The 23,742-nt window shown below is 46.8% G+C and overlaps 1 pseudogene; it reads right to left on the bottom strand.

The window, feature by feature from the left end:
• The window catches only part of LOC116815608 (butyrophilin-like protein 9), a 59,678-nt pseudogene extending 36,248 nt beyond the window's left edge, over positions 1-23,430 (bottom strand).
• Positions 23,431-23,742: the final 312 nt, after the last annotated feature.

The raw sequence follows: 23,742 nt of genomic DNA, 5'->3' as shown, positions 1-23,742 counted from the left end.
GGCCAAGAATTTGGTAGGGACCTGCTAATGAGCCAAGTGTCTTGGAAATGACAGGAAATGTCAGACAAAACTTTTGTTAAGGAACAACAGACAAGGTCTCAGACCATCCCTTAAACAAAGTCCCACATTTCCCCTGGGGGCAACATTCCCCACTGATGGCACTGACTTGAATGAGGGGAGGGAGTGTCATAGCTGAACACGTATCATGTAGAGAGAGGCCTATACTGCTTCAGCCTGTCACCTGGCCTCAGACCTCCCATCTCTGTGCCAGGCAATCCCTTTGTGGTGCTGATCTGCACAAGTGTGTAACTCTAGGGTCAGTGACTGGCAGGAGTTTAGCTGGGGAAAGGTCCATGGGGCTGTGTGGCACTGGATTTACTAGAACTTTGGGGTCAGGTCCCACCTTAGTGCTTGTGAGAATAATGTGGGTGATGGGGTTGATCAGAGTGCACCTCACACAGCCCATACAGAACACAGTAAGGTTTGGATTCTCACTTCATTGGGCGTCCGAACATATACTAAGAGGAGGGAAAACTGGACAGGACTAAGGAGCTGAGGGCTGAGATAGCAGGGAAGCTGTGGGTGGGGACTGAGGGATGAAAACAGAGCTGGAGCTGGGGGAGAAAGCCCAGGACTGGGATTGCAGGAGGCTACAGTCAGTGGTGGGGTTTGTTGCCTGGGACCCCCTGCACAGCTCAATTTTTAGGCCCCTACCAGTGACTTTGCATGTACCCTGTATGAGAGGGCGGAGGTGTGGAAAGATAGGACTGACAGCACATTGTGTCTGGACCATTCAAGTTTATGGCCCATTAAATAACATAATGGGCCATAGAAGAAGCTTATTCCCACCTAGTGGGCCTTCTTGGGGACATTTCAGCCAGAATATGGGTAATGGCTCCTGCTATGACTCATCAAACCATGAAAGGGCATGAAACTTGCTCATGTCACCTGGACTCCATTTTGTGCCTGTACTTTTTCACCAACTAAGACTGAGAATTGTCCCTCCACATGGGAGAAAGTTAAAAAAAAAAATAAGCATCTCCAGTTGGCCTTTTTCCTGCCCAGATCTCTGGATTATGGACTTACACAAAAAGAGCATTCAAACCAATGGATTGAGGACCTTCCAATCTTTTGGAAGTCACCGGATATTTTTAAAAGCCATCAGTTTATTCCACCACTGCTACAAACCTGATCCAAGAATTTTGCAATGAGTGTATGTATTTGTTTTTCTTAAGCATTATAACTTTCTCTACTTCCTTTTCTCCGCTAAATAAATCTTTAATATTAGATACTAAAGGACTGGCAACAGTGAGATCACAGGGTTGTATATTGACATGACTATGTGGCTGATCTCTTGGGATTAGAAGAACACTTTGTTTAATGACATTGGTTTTAAATAACCACTCATTATTGTCTAGTGTGTGGGTGGTGAAAAAAGGGCTTGGATACCTAGGGAGACTGCATTTCTGACTTCTTGTTAACCAGTGTGATGAGAAAGAAGTTTTGTTGTGTGTGTGGTTTGGTATAGCTTATGGAAGAATAAACACCGGTTTGTGGTGGGTCTGCACCATTTCTCAGCATTTTGTCCTGAATCTGGTATTCTCAGCTCTGACCCACTGAGGCACGGTGAAACACCTCCATAATCTGAACCACTGGCCAGTGTAGACCTAGCCTGAGTCCCATCATTCCATATGCTTTTAAATTCATTCTTCGTTCTTAAGGCTGAAATGTGAGCTGCTAACTTTGCAGTGTTTGGCTATTTCCAGGGCAGGGGGAGATGAGATGTTCATGAAGGCGACTAAGGTCCACACAGAGCATGTGGTGTTTTTTCTATCTTATTATACCATGGAAGCACAGACACACATTTACTAGGGGTTTAGCCAAGTACCTGCTTCCAAGGTCTTCTTCTCACCCTCTGAAATGGGAATAGAAAAGAGTTAGAGCCAGAGACAGACTGTGTGGTGCTGTACACTCCCTAGTGACTGGGGTTAGTCACAGACATCTCACAGCCACACTCCTAAACCCAGTGTAGGAGCCGACAGTTTTGATAGGAGTGGGGCTGGCAGTTAGTAACATGCGCCAACATGCTGGAGACCTGGGGAGTTTTTCAGTCCTTAGCCCTTGTCTACACACACTCTCGAACCAGTTTAACTAATTAGCTATCTAAACACACCTTGAGTTAAACTGGTACAGGGCTGTGTGTGTCACAGGCCTTGGGCTGGTACAGCAGGGCCGGTAAAACCATGGGGCGGGGTCAGTTACTCCACAGGGACCCCTCTGGCTAGTTACAGAACAGCACTGATTGCTCGGGGAGTCCCATCCAGCCCTCTCAAGGTGGAGGAATGGTGGCTGCAAGGGGGTATGACAGAGGGCAAAAGAGATGAAAGAGGGGGATCCTCAGGGCTTTTCCAGGTTGTCCTGGTTGTGAGAATCCCAGTCACTGTGCTGGCATGTTTTATACATTCTCTCTGCCTGTCATCTGTATTTCCCTGCATGTGTGTGCTGTGCCCAGCAGAACAGGTCAGCACCACTCAGCACCATCACAGTGCAAACCAATATTGTTCTTAAATATAGAAAAGTTCACAGTGAAATAAATTAGACGTGTGGACTTCTAAAAAAACAGTGTTGCTGTGTCTATTAGCACATCACGGGAGAGGGAATATCACAGATTCATAGAGTTGAAGACCAGACAAGGCCATTAGATCATCTACAGCTGTATATCACAGGCCAGAGAATCTCATACAGCAGCTTCCAGAAACGTGCCCAATCCAGATGTGATGCCATCAAGAGATGGAGAATTCACCACTGCCCTGGGAACTTGTGCCAGTATTTAATCACCCTCCCTGTGTTCTGTGCATTCAACAGTCACAGGGAAGAAATCACAGAGCATCATTGACCTTGCAGTGTCATTTCCTTTATACAGAATTCAGCCACAGAGCAATTGCCCAGGGTAAGGGTGGCACAATCTTCCTGGCACACCTACATGCAGGGACTGTCACAAGCACTGACCATTGGATTTCCACTGCAAAATACGCATTTGCCAACCTGTTCTCATCAGTGCATGTGAGAATGTGGGGAGGCAGAGACCTCCTGGCTCTATCCCCTTCATTGACCTGATAACAAAAAGCAGTTGCAGAACTCACACATCTCAACAGACAGAACTAGAGCAGGAGACCTACCAAGATTTAACAGGGCCTCTTCTTCAGAGCGTATCTTCTGAGAGGCCTTTCGCTTTGCTGTGAGACAGAGAATCAGACATGGCAGTGAGACAGGGAAGGAAGAGAAAACACTGAGCAATACGTTAATACAGCTGAAGCCAGGCACCCCAGTGTGTTTGTTAGTCTGGTTTATTTCCTAAAACCAACACAAAGTAAAATATCTGAACAATAAGATGCTCTCATGCTCCAACCCATTGCCCTCTAGGGCCAGGCTCTAAACATGCAAATAACACATTCCCATTACCTGTGTATCCAAAATATCCACAAGCTCCAGCACCAATGAGAACCAGAGTGAACAATACCCAGAATGCAGCCAGCCAGGGAGAAACCCGGGGGAAGATGTCACCTGGCAAACAGAGAGTACAGTGTGTTAGGAGCAAGGTTCCATCCTCGAGCTAGAGAATGGGGTTTGTCTCTGGGTTTGACACCTGAGTCGAGGCTCAGAGAGCTCCAGAAATAAATGGGAATGAAGGAAATGTCCTCTCCATACTCAAATGACAGCCATAAATGGAGCCATTGAAACTGGAAAAGTCAGCACAGCATCAGTTCCAAGAACCAGGCCTCTGCTCTGCCCAAATTCCTGCCACTGTTACAAGCCAACAGCCAGCAGCTCTGCATCCAAGCCTGCCCATCCCTGCCTCCACCAGTTGGCTGTTTGGATGGTCACAGTCACACAGCTGTTAGTTCTCAGTCACCAGATCCATTCCAGATAAGTTCAGCAGAGAACAATTGTTTTCCAAGCTGGCCCCAGCGTGTTATGAATTCATGGATTCACACATGTTCAGGCCCGAAGGGGCCATTGTGACCATACATGCTCCTCCTGTATAACTTGGGCCAGAGACCTTCTCCCATGGATCTCTGCATCCAGCCCAGAACTTCTGTTCCTGCTAGAGCAGATCGCAGAGAAAGAAATGCCCAGTTTGGATTGAAAGATTCCAAGGGATGGAAAATCCACCACATCCTGAGGTCAGTTGTTCAATTGTTTAACTTCCCACACTGTTAAAATCTGTACCTTATCTGGTCTTTTATCTGAATTTGTCTAGCTTCAATTCCAAAGTCAAGTGCAATTCCCAAGTGACCCAGACCCCCTACTCCTGTGGTAACCCCTTCTCCATGGGGGGACTAACCTGAGAGGTGAATGGCCAACTGTCGCTCAGGCTCCAGCAGGCCATTCCACACTATGCAGCTGATGTCTCCATTGTCTTCTCCTTCCGTGACAATGACGTGACTCACAACACTATAGAGGTTGTCCCTGTCCTGAGTCACATAGGTGACAATCTCCATCATCAGGTTCTGCCAGTTCTTTCCAACCCACTGGAGTTCAGGTTTGGGGAACCAGCCTGCAGATCTACAGGCCAGTCCGATCCCCTGACCCCGGGGGCCCAGCACATCAATGAACACTGGAGCCACAGCTGCAGGGAGAGACAGAGAGCGTCTGTATCAGAAAATTATGCCTTTGGTTGCACTACTTGATTCCTCAGCTACCGTTGGATATAGGGTCTGTGACTGGAAACTCCATTCCCTTATGTGCAAAGTCATCCTGGGATCCCTCAACATGATGATTGAAGAAATTAAATAACATTGTCTCTGTGACACAGGGCTAGAAATGGTTACACAACTAGCAGACTAATTTACCCAGATTCAACCTTTAGAAACATATTAGTAGATAATAATTGTGTTTTTGTGTGTTTACATATATATTGTTAGAGGTTGACAATGTAACCTGCCTATCACTGTATTATGTTAATTCAGAGATGAAAAGGAGATGTTAAAACTCAGATGAACTATAAATGCACTAATAGCATTGTCTTCATTTATCTTTGAAATATATAGTAAACTACCAGTAAATGGCAGAAGACAGGCAGTTGCCTTATGTTAATCCATGAAGCTAATTACTGGTGGTGCTTAGAAAACAGGAGGTTACTTCAAAGCCACTATTGTTCACCCAAAAACTGCATGCTGTCAAGAGGCTGCTAGAGAACTATAAAAGGAACACTTGGGCCCTGATCCTGTTCTCACAGATCTGCTTAAGCTTCATCAGGGGAAGTCTGAGTTGCAAGACTGAGGTCTCCAGTCCAACTGGATCACCCTGATAATGGACATTGGACTGAAACCTATGGACTAATTCTGAAAGAACTCATTGCAGCTCTAAAGCTCACCATGTCTACTATGAAACTGACCTAAAAATTTTAACCAAGTCTCCATCTATAGTGATTGTTTAACCCGTATTCTTTTATTTTTTATACATTTTAGTTTAGTTAGTAAGAATTGGCTATAAGTGTGTATTTGGATAAGATCTGAAATACTTGTTAACCTGGAGGGTAATGTGTCTGATCCTTTGGGATTGGTAGAACTTTTCATATGATGAATAAGATTTTCAGTCATCCTCATATTTGACTTGGCTGTCTGGGTGGGAGTTCAAGCCTGGATTGTTTTAAGGGAACCCTGTTTTTGGCTTCTGGGTAATCAGTAAGGTGTTAAGTATCAGAGCTGTAGCCGTGTTAGTCTGGATCTGTAAAAGCAGCAAAGAATCCTGTGGCACCTTATAGACTAACAGACATTTTGGAGCATGAGCTTTCGTGGGTGAGTACCCACTTTATCAGATGCAGCTGGTTTGTTCCTGGCTTGGTGAATCTAAGTATAGAATAACTTCCAGTTTTGGGGATTGTCTCGCATTTCCTTAGAGCACTTTGCCCTGTTGGCTCACAGACAAACATGCAGGTTGAAACTGCTACACAGAGATTGCTGCACCTGCTGCTGAAATGCAGCCACTTCTGGAGTGGAGACCAGCAGCTGTTAGGATCACTGCACTTCAGCACAGAGGAGGAAGTGAAGGATGGTGACCCCACCTACATCACTGCTCCTACTCCTCCTGCCCCTCCCTTCTACATACTGTCCCCTCTGGCATCCTTCTCTTAGCCTAGGAATGGTGCCCAAGGGTCAAGCCATCATATTTAGATTTCTCTCTCCCTATGATGCACACAACCACCCTTCCCTCATTTAAATCTCTCCCTAAAAGCAGACATCTCCTGTCGAGCCTTTGCACTAGGAGCCACCAAAGATGGGGGATATTATTTAAAATAACCTCAATGCTCTGTATTATCATAGGCAGGCCCTCATCTGGGGCTTGATGTTTCTGAACTGTATTGTCTGGGGCTATGTTACTCAGTGAGGTAAATGGGCAGAGACCAACCCTTCCACTGGCCTTGTGCAGCACTGAATGTGGGGACAGTGCCCAGGGAATAGCAAACAATATCCCAGCCCTTGGAAACTGCAGGGGGAGTTTCAGGGAGGCCAAATGTACTTGTGATCTCACCTGGGATTTGGGCAGACAGGGGGGTAAAGGTCTCACACTCTCAAACAGTACCACAATGAGCATGAGAGCTGATGACTGTATCTTCATGTCTCACTGAAAAGAGGTCATTTAATGCGGCACCACAGTGGGGTCAGCGCTGAGTGTGAGGGAAGAGCACCCCCTACTGAGTCCTGCACACCACTCCCTGCAGCACGGGACCCTTCTGCCATGCTGGGCTAAGTCTGGGGGCATCCGCTCCCAGGTTACAGGAGGCTCTGACTGCCCAGACACAGTGCCCCTTAGTGCCGCATCTCACCTGCGACTCGTAGCTCAGTGGTGGCTTCCTGGCTCCATTCTGAGTTCTTCACAAAGCAATGGTATGTCCCAGCATCTGCCAGTTGGAGCCCTTTCAGCTTCAGGGAGACGTTCCCACTGCTGAACTCCTTGAGGAACAGCTCCGTCCGGGTCTGGTAACCATCCCCTGGCAGGTCCTGGGAACTCTCATCCGAGTACTTGTGAACCGTGATAAATACTGTTCCAATTTTCCTCCACAATACTACCATGCTGGGCAGACGGGCCGGGGGTGAGAGCTGGCAGGGTAACACCACATCCCGACCAACTACCCCCACCACGGGGCGTGGAGAGCCAGCCAAGGAGAACTTCTCTGCAATAGAAAACCCCAGGAGCAGATTGAGTGAGCAGAAAGAGGAGAGGGTGTCGCTGAGCTAGGGCCTGTGAAAGTAGAATGAATTATATTGTAAGAATAGAAAGGATTAAAGAAATGCTGTCTGTACCTTTAAGCAAAATTGTTGGAATGTTGCAATCCAGGTGTCAGGAATACAGACATTAACATAGAACAATTGCACCCTTCAAGGGCAATTGGTGAAGTATTAGGCCTGGTCTACACTACGCGTTTAAATTGATTTAAAGAGCATTAAATCGATTTAACGCTGTGCCCGTCCACACTACAACGCCCTTTATATCGATATAAAGGGCTCTTTAAATCGATTTCTGTACTCCACCCCGACGAGAGGAGGAACGCTAAATTCGATATTAACATATCGTATTACGGTTAGTGTAGACGGAAATCGATGTTATTGGCCTCTGGGCGGTATCCCACAGTGCACCAACCTAACAATGTCAAATAGGTTATTTAAACAGGAACTTACAGCTTGATCCATGTCGTTACACGATAGGAATACCTCTGCCTCTAAAACATTTTTGAGCAATTTCAAATGAAATGCCAGTGTCAGTGACTCACTACTTCTAATCTTTAGTTTCTCCAGAGTTAGCCAAGTGCTAGGTGGAGATGTCGGGAATATGGATAGGCATTACGCTGGATAACGAGCTACATCGCACAATGGTCAAATACGCTTAATAGAAATCAATGACGTTAAGCTCTCGGAACCATGGACACAGAACTGCTGGAAGCCAGAGACTCAAATGGACACGCTGGACGATGGATGGGGTACTGAGGACTCCAGCTATCCCACAGTCCACAGCAGTCTCTGAAAAGTATTTGCATTCTTGGCTGAGCTCCCAATGTCTGTAGGTTCAAACACAGTGTCTGGCGTGGTTCAGGGAATAGCTCCTCAGTTTCCCCCCCCACCACCACGTGAAAGAAAAGGAAAGAAATCATTTCTTGACTTCTTTCAGTGTCACCCTATGTGTACTGAATGCTGCTGGTAGACGCGATGCTGCAGCAGTGAAGAGCAGTATCCGCTCCTCTCCCCCCCCCTCCCTGGTGGTAGACGGTGCAATATGACTGATATCCGTCCCATCATGAGTGCTCTGGCTGGCATCAGTTGAGGCATGGCCGGGGGCAAAAAATGGGGAATGACTCCCAGTAGATGGTACAGACGGCTGGTAACTGTCTTCATCATAGCAACTGGGGGCTGAGCTTCAGCCCCCTCCCTTTCCTGTGTAAAGAAAAGATTCTGGACTGCCTGGACTGTCATAGCAGCAGCATGCTGGGCTCCTCTCCCCCACACCGCTTAATGTCCTGCCTGGACTATCATCGCGCCGGGAGGCTGCCTCCCCCTCATTTTATGTCACTAAACACTCAGTGTGTTTCTTATTCCTGCATTCTTTATTACTTCATGACACAAAATGGGCAGGACACTGCCACGGTATCCCAGGAAGGTTGGGGGAGGAGGGAAGCAACGGGTGGGGTTGTTGCAGGGGCACCCCCTGTGAATACTGACACGGAGCAGCTGTGCTCTCTGATACACTGGTCCTCTAATACACTTGCCCCTTATTCTAGGCAGGACTGACTCTATTTTTAGAAACCATAAGGGAGGGATTGACTCAGTCCCAAGTGAGTCAATCCCAATTTTTGCTTTTGCGTTGCGCCCCCAGCCGATTTCAGCCAGGGGCACAACGCCGAATTACTGTGCCTAGTGTGGCTGCATGAAATCGAATTTATAATATCAGTTTTATAAAACCGATTTTAGCTAATTCGATATTATCCCGTAGTGTAGACATGGCCTTAGCATTAGATCGATAAGAGTTAGTAAGGAAGTAGGATATGCATGCTGTGCCCCAGGTGAATTTTACTGTTTTGCTTTCTTTGTCCCTTTGTCTAAATTCCCGCTCTTTTATCTGTATAAATAAGACTGTTTGGGTCTTGCATGACCGCTCACATATTCTGGGTGTTATTGGCGGAGCGCTGAGCTAATAAAACAGAGTGGTCTGACAAATTGTGAGTCCTGATTCTAACTTTGACAGGCCCGGCTGGTAAAGACACAGTGAGTGTGAGAAGAGGGTGTCACTGAACTAAACAAAACTCCCTATTGAGAATTGCTCATAGCAGAAGATTCCTCAAGCTAAGCCATGTGTAACTCTATAGAGTTACTCTCAGTGTGGATGCAGGGCAGTGCAGCCAGATCACAGCTGGCACAAGCTAGTCCTCTAATCCTGTCCTACAGTCCCCTGGAAACTCCTCCAAAGGTGCCTGTCCTGCAATCTACTTATACTCTGTTGGCAAGGGCTGGCCCCAGCTGGAAGCCACCTGCTAGGTCATAGTGCCCTGCACAGACCCATGGCACCCAGTTAGGAGCTCTTTCCACTGGGAGCAACTTCTCTGATGAACCAGTTTCAGATCCACGTAGCCCCACAATGGCTGCTCAGAGGCCACCTCAGAGGGTTTCTGCCTGGCATGAGGGTATTGGGGTTTTGATGGACCTTTGGGCTGCTGCATCTCTCTTCCATGGATTCAATACCCCAAACAGAAACGGGCTCCGATGGGGAGTCACCGTTCTGGTGATTGGTGTCTGGAGGAAATTAAGTGTTTGAAGGTGATTTATGAATCTAGAATAGCTGTGTCTGAAGGGTCTCCATGGTCCTTTGTCCCACCATGGGGCATGAAGAGCAATTACTGCTGAGCTGCAGCACCTGACACTCAACGTGTGGCTACTGGTGGGGATGAATGAGGGACAGATTTTCAAAGCCAACAAGGAGATTTTCAGACCAGTGTTGCCAGAATTTGAGCTACTAAGTGTTTTTCATAAAGCCCCAGCTCCTGAAGGCATGTGATTCTGTGAGAACTCTGTTTTCATTTTTAAAAAAAGCAGTTTCTAGCTCTAATAGTTGCAGAGAAAAGCTTGAAAATATGACCTGAGTGTGAGCAAATATTCAAAAAGAAGAGAAATAAGAAGATCCCAAAAGGTGTTTTTGTTTTAGTTTTTAAATCTCATGATTTTTTAGCCAATCTCCTAGTTTTTGAGGCCTGGTTCATAGTGTTTGAAGGCTTGGGGTTGGTGACACTACAGCTCCCCTTCATCTCAATGGGAACTGGTAACCCCCATCCCTCAGGCATCTGGGAAGATCCCAGCCTTGCAGGTCATGAGAATCCAGGTCCCCAGTGGGGCAGGTCTGTCAGTATGGTGCCTTTGGGTCCCGTGACAGGACAGGAAGGGATCAGTGTTGGGGGCTGTGAGAGCCTCTCTCAGGGGCAGCAGGAGCTGGGTGACTTGCTGCAAGATCCAACAATCCTGCTATCCAAAGCTAGGATACACTCTGGTCATCCTAATGTCATCCCCTCCCCACAGCCTTTTACTGTGACCCCTTTTACTGTGCAGAACTGAGGAGGTCCCAGGGGGCAGAGGTGTAACTGGGCCTCAGATCCCTCTACCCCAGCCCTGCAAGGGGCAGTGTACTTGCAGGAGAGAGAGGGAAATAACTGGAATTCAAATGTTTTTACCAGAGAGAGAACAGGGCGCCAGGAGGAGGATTCCCAGGCTGCACACACAGAGCTGCCACCACCGCGTCGCCATGGGAACACCCCAGGCAGGGACCTGTAAGGAGAGAGCAGGGATGGTTAACGCTCCCCAGACTGCGTGTGGGGCCGGCAGTGCAGGGAACCTGCCCCATCCATCGTCTGACCTGATCCACTCTGCTCCCAGCCAGAGCAGCTCCCCAGGGACAGGAGAGGATTTCACCCCACCCAGGCTGCTCTGTCGCCTGCCCAGGCCTGGCACTAGGAATTTCCACCCCCAGGCAGTGCTGTGTATCCACCCCCATTTCCTCCCCTTGTCGGGTCTCTGACCATCAATTGGAGCAGGTGCCCCCCAGTACCAGTTCAGGTGAAGCCTGCAGCAGAGCAGGGCCATTTCCGAGGTAACCCCACTGGTCACCACATTGCTGTCGCTCCTGCAGAGGGGGTCTGGCTCTGTGCCTGCCACCACATTGGACAACACAGCAGATGAGTGACCCAGGGCTCTCCACAGCTAACTGCATTGGGCCGTACAGTGTGAGCTAAAGAGTCAGGCTCTGCAGCTGGGGCAGTGACTGACAGAAGGGACCCATTTCACACCCTGGCCAGTGGCTGCATCTGGGCATTTTTCTACAGAGTCAGCTTGGCCAGAAGTCACTCACCTCTGCAAGTGACACTGCCAAGTAATATAGACAGAGTTCGCAGTGGCTGTCACAGACACCAGGGGTTGCTGTCAAATGCCTGCTCCCCAACCTCTGATATCTACAGGAGACCATCACATCAGTAGATTTTATAACAAGAAACATGGGGGAGACAGAAGGGGCCATCTGAGCTCTGCTCAGAGTCCCAGACATCCTGCCTTCAGTTCTTTGGCCTATGCACACAGTGTCAGAATGGACACTGTGGACAGAATGGGCTCTTGTGGCCTTAACATCGGTGAATCTATTTCAGTTTCAATTCCAGCTCCCTCCAAGCTCATCCATCATGCACTTGGTGCTTTGAAAACTGAATTGGAATTGTAAGCTGTCACTCTAAATGCTGTGGGGGTTTTCCTGGTCCTGCTGGCAGACAACAGGCTTTATAGGGAAGTGTGTGATCTGGGTCCAGCAGCAGGCAGTTGTACATAGAGCAGCCTAGAGCAAGATGGGGTGACCTAGCCCTATCTGCCTTAGGGAGCAGCCTGCTTTCTCTTTCTATGTTTTGGGTCCTTGTATGTTATTGTTCTATATTCTAAGCAATCAAGCCATGTTACGTGGTAACCTTCCAGCCAGAGAATTTATGTTTATATCACTCTCTGTGTGTGCCAGAAGCATAACAACAGACAGCTTCCCCCCAAAGAAACCTCCTTTCTGAGCCCATCCAAGATCACTTGGGAGTGACATGAATTGCTAGAGAGTAGGATTAAGGTTGAGACACTGTCTTGCATTAAAAAAAAACTCTTGTCTTGCATTAAAAAAACCCTCACATGTTTCCTGGTTTCATGTGTGAGAAGAAAAGCTCAGAACTATGCCCTGGGATTAATGGTCCCAGCAACACCTACCTGAGTCTGCAGAAAGTTGGTGGCCAGAGCTCCGAGAGGGGAACTGCCCCATGCACCTCAGCCGGAGGTTTACTGCCAGCCCCACTGCTCTGTGGGCCTTGCTAACCCCACCCAGCAGGGACTGTGTGTGTGAAAGCACGGAAGAGTCCTGGGAACCTAGTCGCCGGCCAAGTACCACTGTAATCATCTTGGGGTTCATTAAATAACAAACCAGTGAATGAGGAAGGAATAAAATGTTTTATTAAAAACAAACTAGACAGTGTTTGTGGAGAACTGCTGGGAACAGCAACACTGTTCTCCACCCAGCTACCAGGCTTGGTTCAAAATTCCTGTATTCATAATATGGACTTTTATGAGAGAGTGTCTCTAAATTAGTCTTGCACAAACATATCTCTACATCTTTCCTCCTAAAAAAAAAAGTTAAGTTTTTCATACCCATATGAAAACAACTAACAACTATCTAATAACACAGACATTAAATTCTCCACCAGTCTAGTAAATTTCCATAATCCCAACATGTTAACCATCTAGAGAGGAGAGGTTACCAGCACGTCTTTACCACTGACTTTCCTCAAATACCTCTTCTCTAGGCAGGTTAGTAAGTCTCTGAGTCTTTCAGGATGTTTAATCTCCCTCTCTGATCTTCTCAGAATCAGCCCTTCATTACACTCTGAGTTGTTCTCTTCTTGCTTGCCAGTTTCTCCTTTGCCCATTGAAGATAAATGATCAGTCAATTGGGAAATGCCAGAGTCCACATGCACTGTCAATATTTTGGAGCTTTCTGGGATTACTCTTAGATCCCTTCTGTTATGCCAAAATGTGTCCCCTTGGTCTCTGTGGTCTTAAACCTTGGATGCAGCTGTTCTGTAATGGTATCCTTTGGACCAATGCATTAGCGATGTGATTCCTAAGGCACACTCTGTCACCTGGGTTAAGAGATGGGAGATCATGGGCCCTTTTCTCAAAATAATATTTCTGCTTCTACTTCTCATTTTCTGTTATCTTCTGTATGGTTTAATCATTATGAGATTTTAGCAAGTTATCAGTGGTTGGTAAATTAGATCTGATCCTTCTTCCCATTAACAGCTGAGCTGGAGAAGATCCATTCTCCAGAGCTGTACTTCAGTAAATCAATAAAGCTTTATGAAAATCATCCTCACCATTGAAAATCATTTTCATAAGGTTCTTTGCCATCTGCATAGACCTTTCCACATGTTCATTCAATTGGGGGTAATTTGGATTTGATGTTTTATGATGAAAATCCCAATCTATGGCAAATTGCTCAAAATGTGCATTGAAAAACTGCAGCCCATTATCAGCTAAAGACTTCATCAGGAATTTCATGACCGCAAAAGATCTCCTTCATGCCAGCTATCACTGATTTAGCGTGCAAATTTATTGGATACAGAGAATAATAATCTGTGACTATTAATAATCCTTTAATTGCCAGGGAAATAAATCAGTGCTGACCTTCTCATAAGGCCTTTGTGGAACTGGGTGAGGTCTCAGCGGCTCTGCCTCTTGACATGGCTTCTATTTCAAGCATTTTAATGTTTTGATTGATCCACGGTCGATATCACACTTCTTGTGCTCATTGTTTGCACTTCTCAATTCCTAAATGATCCTCAGGGATTTTCTGTAGCATTTCTTTCTTGATGCTCGTTGACATTACAGACTCCTTGCCCTTGAATATCACTCCAGCTATCACACTAAGTTCATGCCTGCAGTTCCAATAGTCTCTCATACTTGAACAGCAAATGCTTATTTCTCCAGAAAACCCTTTAATTATCACTTCTTTAAGGATCACCAGTAATTCATCTCTCTCCAGGTCCTCTCTTAGTAGTTGCAGTTTCCTGTAGAGTACTGGCATTGACTTTACAGTCAGATATACATAGGCTTGCAATTATATTTCTAAAGTCTTCTCTGGTTTTGTAGTGGTAGTCAGGGCTCTGGAAAGTGCATCTTCAGGGAACATATATTTAATGGGCATGTAGATCATAACCAAATCATACTTTCACAGATTTATCATCATTCTTTGAACTCTTAAGATACAGATATTTAATGGTTTGCCAAATAATGCCATCAGGGGCTCGTGGTCCATTTCACATCTGCTGTCTGTCCATAAACATATTGATTGAATCTCTCACAGGCAAACAATATTCCTAAAAGCTCCTGTGCAATCTATGCAAATCTAGTTTCTGCCCCAGTCAATGATTTGGACAGGTATGCCACTGGTTGTCAACAATCCACATGCTACTATAAACTAACTGCGCATAACCCAAACTGTGGAGCATCTGTTGACGTTTTAATAGGTCTGCCTGGGGCATAGAACTGCAACACTAGCTCTTGTATGAGTTGTTGTTTCAAACTTTGCCTCGATTCTGCCTGTTCTGCACCCTAGTACAATTCTTTTTATTTTCTAGGAGTTTCTCAAAGCTGCTGCTTTTGTAGGTAGATTAGGTGTGAATTTTACAAGATAATTAACCATTCCCAGGAGCCACTGGACATCTTTCTTTGATTGTGGACATCACATTATTTCAATGGCTGAAACATTCCTCTACACCTTCATTGGAAAGAGTATCTTCAACAAAAGTCAGTTTTGTAACCCCTTAAAACATATTTATCCCTATTTAGTTTCCAGTTTGCAACTCTAATGGCATCCAAGCCTTCCCAAAGTTGAGCCCAGTGGTGAGCTGGAGACGGTTCGCACTGGTTCACTTGAACCAGTTGTTAAATGTAGAAGCCAGTTTAGAACCAGTTATTAAAGGGGGTGGGCAAACTATGTGGCCCATGAGACTGTCCTGTGTAGCCCATCTGAGCTCCCAGCTCGGAAAGCTCCCCTGGTCCCTCCCCCACCCTTCCCTCTCTAGCAGAGCCTCGGCGTTCTTCCTGCCACTTTGAGCAGCATGGTAAGGGGGTGGGGCTGCAAGCTCTAGCAAGCCACGCATCATCCTTACACACTGCCCTGAGCAGCTTGGTAAGGGGGCTGGGCCGGGGCTGGGAGAAGGGGTTGGATATGAGGCAGGGAGTGATTGGAGGGAGAGGAGGTTCTGGGGGAGCGGTCAGGGGACAGGGAATGGGGGGTTGGGTAGGCGTGGGAGTTCCGGGGGTCTGTTGGGGTGGTGTGGATGGGGTCAGGGCAGTCAAGGGACAGGGAGTGGGGCGAGTTGGGTAGGGGGTGGGGTCCACGGGGTCAGTTAGAGGTAGGGGGTCTCAGGAGAGGGTGGTCATGGGACAAGGAGCAGTGAAGTTGATGGGTTGTGGGTTCTAAGAGGGGCAGTTGGGGGCAGGACGTGTATTGGGGTCGGGGGGGGCAGGCACGTGGGGCTTGTACTCATTGCGCGGTTCCCTACCGGGTTTTCGGTGGCAGGTCCTTCACTTGCTCTGAGTCTTTGGCAGCACTGAAGGACCCACTGCTGAAGTGCTGCTGAAAACCCGGAGCGAGTGAAAACACACACCCCTTCCCCATCACCAAAGTGCCACCGAGGACCCAGTAGGGAACCAGTTATTAGAATTTTGGGAGCTCATCACTGGTTGGGCCCCAGATGATGATGTCATCCATTGAGCTGTTGACACTGTTATTATGGTCATAGATCATATTATGGCTTTATGGTAAACTTCTGGTGCTAATGCTGAAGGGTAAGCATAAGAATCTGTGTCTTCCAGATGGGGTATTAACTGTGATAGTGTTGAGCTTTCTTCAGTGAATTTTAGCTGCCAAAATCCTGAGGATGGATCCAATTTACTGAAATATTGTGCATTCCCAAATTGAGCCATACGTTCTTCTCTGGTGGGCAGTTTGAAATGTTCTCTTTGTACAACTTTACTAGATGTCTCTGAGCTAAGCATATGCATAGCTGGGCATTATTTTTCTCCACAATGACTAGGGAGCTCACCCATTCTGTTGGCTTCTCAATTTTTGCATTATTTGCATTACTTCCACCCTTGCGAGTTCAGCCTTGGGTTTGTCACAGAGTGCAAACAGTACCGTTGTACATGGATGGACAACTGGAGGGACCTGCTTGTTTATCTGAATTGTATGCCCTGCAAGCAACCCAACCCTTGGAACAGACCACAATATTCCCAAACAATTGCCTCATAGCCAGGTTCAGTATGATCTTGTAGTGACAGCACCCGTTTTACTAGATTGAGTTTTTCAGAGGCGGCCAGGCCTAAAATTGGTGTCACCTCCTTTGGCAGCACAATGAACGCGAGCCAGTATGTGGTGTTTTTATAGCTGATGCTAGCAATGCACCTCCCTTTCACTGGTATATTTTTTTCCAGAATAACTAGTTACTTTTATTCTTGTTGGTCCCAGTTTTGGTCTTATTTTCAGTCTCATAATCTTGTTCAGACAGAATATTAACCTGAGCTCCTCTGTTCAGTTTCAGTGGAATAACTGTTTTATTCACTTTCATAGGCAGTATCCAGCCCTTCTCATCAAATTTGCTTGATCCCAGCACATGTCCTCAACCAGCTTGTCTTCAACTGAACACACTTGATTTTTCTGTATTTTGGATCTGCGGCATTTTGCAACATTCTTTTGTACTTAGTACGTGGATAATCCCATCTGGTGAATTCAGCTCTGTGGCTTGTGCTTTCATAATTTCTGCTGCCCTGGAGCTCTGTGGAGCTTTTTCTAAATGTAAGGGGACTGTTGTCCCCTTACCAAAACTCGGGGCGGGGGGGGTGTGCTAGCTCCCAGTACCAAAAGAAAGGAGAAGGATCGATGGGAAATCAGGACCCCCAAGACTGACAGTCCCCAAGAACAATGGGCAAAGGCCAATGCTCCAGGTCAGCCTGATTGACAGGGCAGGCAGGCTAATCAGGGAGTCAAAAGGCCAGGGGGGTCCCGTCCTCTGTGTGAGCTGGAGTTGCCTGGGTCAGACAGAGTGAGGTTGAGCTAAGGAGAGAGCAGGGGCTCAAACTCAGAGGGAACAGAGCAGTTCCAGCCAGAGGGGCCAGAAAAGCAGCCCAGGGAGAGCAGATCCTGTGCCAGGAGCAGGGCTGCAGCCACAGAGCCACAGACACAGCTCAGGGAGAGCAGATCCTGTGCTGAGAGCAGAGCTGCAGCTACAGAGCCAGAGGGGCCAGAAAAGCAGCCCAGGGAGCTGGAAGCAGAGCAGCAGCATCAATGCTGAGTTAGAGTGGAGCTGAAACAGTCTGGAACCAGGTGTGGTGAGCAACTGGGGCCAGCCAACGGGGGACCTTGGGCAAAAGGCCCAGCGCAGAAAGACACCCCCATCCAGGTGTCCTTGCAGGCCAGACTGGGAGGGGGATCCTAACCCGATGGGGGACCGACTCTGGGAAGAAGGGTCCCACCACCCAAAGCCCAGAGGTTTGTGGCCACCACCATTGCAAGTGTCCAACCTGCAGCATCCCTGCAGCACTGCCAGGGCCTGAGAAGGAGGCCTGGGACCTACAAGGAACAAAGTGAACTGCCCTGATATTCCAGAGACACTGTTTGTAATGTTCCCTGCCACAGAGCAGGGTGATATATTTTCCTTTAACCATTCCCATTTTTCCTTATTTTTTTTAATTAATTGTTAATTAAACAACTTGTATTTGCTTTAAATTGTATGATGTGATCGGTGGGTCAGGGAGGTGCCCAGTGCAGAGAGTATCCTGGAGTGGGGACACCCTAGCCCCTGACCTAGGTGACCACAGCAGGGTTGGGGGTCGAGTCCCCCCAGGAATCCTGGGCCCAGCCTTGTTGGGGTTATGAGGACTCTGCCAGACAGGAGAGTGGAAGGGGAGTCCTCAAGGGCAGGGAGGCCTCTGGGTAAAGGAAGTGGAAGTGACGACTCAGATCCTTTCACTAGCCCACTTCACCGGGGTAGTGCAGAAGCCAGGAAAGTTCCCCAGAACAACAGAACCATTTCTCTGCTTACATATGCGTAAGATCTGAGGAGAAACAGTTAAATGAAAAAGAGTCCCATTCAATTATATCATGTAATGGCAGACAGCTAAAAAGTAACAGGTATTTAAAGTGCTTGTATACAAATGCTAGAAGTCTAAATAATAACGTGGGTGAACTGAAGTGCCTCGTATTAAATGAGGATATTGCTATAATAGGCATCACAGAAACTTGGAATGAGGATATTCAATGGGACACAGTAATACCAGGGTACAAAATATATCAAAAGGACAGAACAGGTCGTGCTGGTGGGAGAGTGGCACTATATGTGAAAGAAAGCGTAGAGTCAAATGAAGTAAAAATCTTAAATGAACCAAACTGTACCATAGATCCTCATTGCCCGTTGTCATCGCTTTCCATCTCCCTAAGCGCTACATTGCCTTATTCAACAGATGACGGCAAGTATTTATATTAGTATATGACCCTGCCTAGTATCCTTAACTCATTCCATCTCGTCACTGTTTTAGCGGTCCCACTTCTTCTTTGTGTTTCTTCTTATTTATTATGGCTATAGACTTTTACTATTGGTTTATTCCCTTTGGGCAAGGTCCAACCTCACAGGCTTTAGCCTATCTCACTTATCCCTACATTCTGACTTCGATAAGGTAGCTTTCCTGTTTAATCCACCTCATTTTCCACTCCTTGCAGGCTTTCTGCTTCTTCTAATCACCTCTATGAGATCTTGCTCATCCAGCATTGTTACAATCTCTACTGTTTTTCCACCTTTTGATAGGCTCTTTTGCCTCGACTTAAAGTAATTCCAGGCCTTCCTCACATTTAGATCGACACAAGTTTCTTCAGTCCAATCACTTCCCTAAACTAATGTCCTTATCATTCATGAAAGTTAGCCCTTTTTTGAAGTCAAAAGAGCCTGTCCAGATTTATTTTTGTTTCTCCTTCATCTAGTTTGAACTGAATAGCTTATAATCACTTGAACCAAAGGTTGTCGCCTAACAAAGTCATTTCTTCTACGAGGTCCTCACGTATCCACCAAAACCATATACTTAAAATGGCAATCGCCCTCTGTTGTTATCTTCATCTTCGTGAAGAAAATCATCAGCTATGACTCCGAAAAATCTGAGCCCTACAATTATAGCACTTGTCCTCAAAGTTATATATAAACTTACTGAAAGAAATTTTTCCCCAAAACAACACACATGTCCATTAGTGTTTACTTTCATTAAAAACATTAAAGAGGTCTATCATATCCAATCAGCAATCCTGTGCAGTCCTGTAGCACTACCCCAAGACACTATCTCAGGCGGAGGCTTTAGATACGTAGCTTTCTTTCCCAGTGTGATTGTTGCCCAGATAGCTTGTCTCTATCCATTCCATCACTTCTTATTTCTTTACAGTTAACCTCATCATTGATATACAATGCTACTCCACCACCTTTGCCTTTATTTTTGTCTTTCCTAAACAGCACATAGCCTTCAATACCTGTACTCCAGTCATGACTACTATTCCACCATGTTTCTGTTATCCCTATAACCTTTAACCTTTCCCAGCCTTGTTGGGGTTATGAGGACTCTGCCAGACAGAAGAGTGGAAAGAGACGCCTCGAGCAGGGGGGCACTGGGTAAAGGAAGTAGGAGTGAGGACTCAGATCATTTCACTAGCTCATTTCACAGGGGTCGTGCAGAAGCCAGGAAAGTTCCCCACAATAGCGGGACCATTCCCCGCTTACATAAAGTTAAAACTCCTTCACAGAGCAGTCTTTCTCTCTTAATACATTGACTTTCATGCCACAAATGAGTCTGTCTCTGACCAGAGACTGTCAACTCACCAGAGTCACAGGTTTTACTGAAACTCTTTAATCTTGTGACATATTTTTCTATTGTGTTATCAGTGTTTTACATGCATGTAAACAATTGGTGACTCTAAAAGGTCTCATTTTCCTTTTGGTATGCAATGTTCCTCAAATTAAGTTAGTCTTTGACTTAATTTCATGCTTTTACCTTATTCACATTTAAAGGTGTTATGAATATCCAATGCTCCCTCCCCCAAAACATGCAAAAACACTGATGATTTCACGTTGTCATTTTTCTCCTCTTCCTCCGTGACTGCTAAATACAATTCAAATCTCTGCTGGAATTTCTACCAGTTCTCTGCAACATTGTCTGACAATTGCAAACTAGACACAGGTTGCAACACATGCATTTTTGGCTTTCTTCCTCTCTTAAGCTAGTCAAGCTACTATTTGTACTCATAAAATATATAAAAGCTTTTGTTTCTTCTTTGTTTGCTGTTCCACCTGCTCCCCTTGCCTCTGCTTTCAGTTTCAAACACAGGAGTTAACCTCAAAATGACTGCTGCAGTGTCTTTGTCACTCAGCACTTCTGACACCATGGAGTGATCTTGGGGTTCATTAAATAACACCCCAGTGAATGAGAAATGAATAAATCTTTTATTAAAAACAAACTAGAGAGCATTTGTGGTGAACTGCTGTGCACAGCTATGCTGTGTTCTGAACTCCTGCTTCCAGGGGCTGGCTCAAGATTCCTATATTCATATTGCCACCCCTTATGAGGGAGCCTCTCGAAATTATACTCTTGCAAAAATATATCACTGCAACCAACACTACCTGCTGAGGGAAGTAGTGTGCAAGGGGGGAGAAATTCTTGTTAATGCCCCAAGCTTTCTGGGGGCAGAGGGGGCCCATGTGCTGACCTGTCTCTCTAGGATGGGAAGCGGGGACCCCGAACTGCCACTCCAATGGCTAGGGGGCAGGTCTATGGGGCCCCCATGTCAGGGAGAGCCTAGGGCCTGGCATTGCCTGAATCCAGCCCCACTCTCTGCAGAGCTCACAGCCCCTGTTGGCCAGGAAGGAGGGGTTGGAGTCTGGAGCCCATCCAAGTGCTCTTTGTTGTCATTGCATCTAAAGCCCCGCCTCAGAGCCAAAGGTGAGCATAGGTTTCTGGGCCATTTTATTACCTATTTGCCCTTGTGCAAGGCGGGGCTCTAACAGCCAAAGAACACTTGGCACTGGGGAGTCTGGGAGGCTGGCGACACTGGGGATTTTTTTTCTGACAAAAATTTTGTTTTCATTCAAAAGTTTTCCTGAAATCAATATTCTGATACAATGATTAAAAAATGGTTTAAAAAAGAATGGAAATTCAATTAAAATGAAGTGCAATCTGTGATACAGCATGGCCAGAGGGCAGCATGAGAGTGTTAGCAGGGGGCCTTATTCCCTGCCAAGGAAGGAAGGTTTGCTTTAGATTAACTAGAACACCTGACTCCAATTAGGCCCTGATTTCGTCATTTGATAAAACCCTGGCTTCAGTCAGACCGTGTGGGGTTGAAGGAGAAAGGTTTGTTTGGAGCAGAGTGCAGGTGTGAAGTTGGAGAAGAGAAGAGTTTGATAAGAGAGAAATAGAAAGTTTGGAGGAGTGCTGCGTGTGGATTGGAATCCAGGAAGAAACCCTAGGTAAGAGGCACCAAGCTGTGTGTAGAAGGGAGCAAGAGGCCCTTCACAAGCTGAAGGGTAGGAGAGGGAAGTAACCAGGGGAAGGAGCCGCTAGTTCAAGTGGTTCACCACAACCCTCAGGCCTGGGTCGGGACCTGGAAGTAGGGGCGGGCCCAAGTCTCTCCCTCTCACTCCCCTCTCAAGAGACACTTGTGGGGTATTAAGAACCAGTTCAGAGGCAAGTAATAGCGCCCTGACACTACCCCAGAGAGAGAAAGTGCGAGACCAGCAGATCAGTACTGCAATTTGCCACAATCGTAATGATTTTTTTAAGTTCAGTTCTTAGTCTTTTTCTCCATTAAATTCCAAGCATTTGATTCCAGTCTAAGGGAATCAAAATGAACTTTTGCTGTGATCATTATTGAACATTTTTGAATGAAATGAAGTTTTTGGTGAAATTATTATTATTTTTGAAAGCCACTTTTCATTAAAATGTTATTGATGAAAATCTTCTCTAACTCTAATCATCAGCTTCTTTACAGGCTCTTGTTCAGCCTAATAATAGAGCGGTAAAATGTTGAAAAAGCACCTAAATCCCATTGGCTTTCAATAGGAGTTAAGGCCAGATCCACAAAGGGACATAGACAGATTAAGGCAACTGCTCAGAGAGCACCTACCAGTTCAGATCCTGCTCTCAGAACAGCTGGGCATGAGTGAGAGAGACGAGGACTATGGGCATGTGGCCAGAGTATCCTGAGTGTGAGGCTGAACCCTCACTGGGATTTGGAAGAACTTAGATTCATTACCCATTTCTGATTTGGGGCGAGGGATTTGACCCAGGTCTTCCCAATCCAGGTGAGCTCTCTGTAACAGTGTTCAATAGGCCCCGTGGCAGAAGTAGGCTCAAGAGGATTTCGAGAAGGGGAAGGTGGTGGCTCTGTGAATATTGGCTGCGAGCATTTCCTGTGTGTGTTGGCAGCGTGGAGAAGCACAGAGGTGCCTCAAGAGGACATTCAAGGCATTCAAGGCTGCAATGTTGGAGAGCATGAGCTGATGGCTTGATGCACTACTAGGTCTGACAGTTAACATGTTATCTAACACCTCCATCCTCCAGCACAGACCAGGGCCCTGCATTCAACATCCTGCACTGGGTTTAACACAGTTCTAACACACGAATGTCCCATGGAGACAGGCTTGAAATGGTCTGAGCCCAGCTAGGCTCAGCTACATCTGCTTGCCAGACTGACGCTTTTTTGGGGGCGTGATGGTTCTCGTGGTCTGTAATGTGCAGCAGCCAGCACATGGGCCCTGATCTCATTCAGGGTCTGTTGTATCACCTGGGCATAATGGGGCAAACATTGGCTGGGTCTGTGCAGCATCTGGCACAATGGAGCCGATTCTCAGCTGGGGCCTCTAGGGCTACTGTAATGCATCCATTTAGCATCTGAGCCAAATAACGCCCCTCCTTCTCTCGCCGTTCCCACACATAATTCTGGCCTGGCGCCCCTTCCACCAGGAGCATTGGCAGGGTAGGGCTATGCTGCCCTTTTGAAAAGGCACCAAATCACCATGCGCCTCATCACACCTCCGGGAAAGGCACAGGGAACCTCAAATGGTCACACTTCGTGAGGGGATAAAGGCTGAGCAGTGAATCACCCACACGACCATCAGGGTTTTCTCAGCACTGATGGGAGGTGGGAACTAGGCCATGGCAGGGGGGATGTGATCCAGGGGCAGGAGTGTGAGCAGCCCTGAGAGCGAAGGATCGGGCTATAATGGGGAGGGACCTACCTTAAGGATTCAGCATGTTCCAGGAGATGCCATGCAGTTAGCCGGGGTCCCAGATCATGAGAGCACCAAGGAATGAATGGATGTTCTGGGGCAGACAAGGAAATGGATCGCAGAACTGTTTGTGAACTCTGACCAGGGGATTGGAAAGTGAAAGCACCAGGGCGCCTGTTACACATTAACCTGTGTATTGCAGCCAGAGGTTATCTGCCAGGACCCAGGACAAGTGTTCGATTACCTGAGCAGACATAGTGAGCAGTGAGGAGTTCATACAGCGATGAGCCATCTCTGCGTTGCTTGGCAGGGGCAGCCCTAGACTAGCTGCCAGCAACTGGCACCCTATGCGAACCATGCAATCAGCG

Source organism: Chelonoidis abingdonii, chromosome 11 (genome assembly GCF_003597395.2).
Source record: "Chelonoidis abingdonii isolate Lonesome George chromosome 11, CheloAbing_2.0, whole genome shotgun sequence".
NCBI classification, from domain to species: domain Eukaryota; kingdom Metazoa; phylum Chordata; order Testudines; family Testudinidae; genus Chelonoidis; species Chelonoidis abingdonii.
Note: the sequence above shows the minus strand (reverse complement) of the source record. Positions and strands in the feature narration are given on the sequence as shown.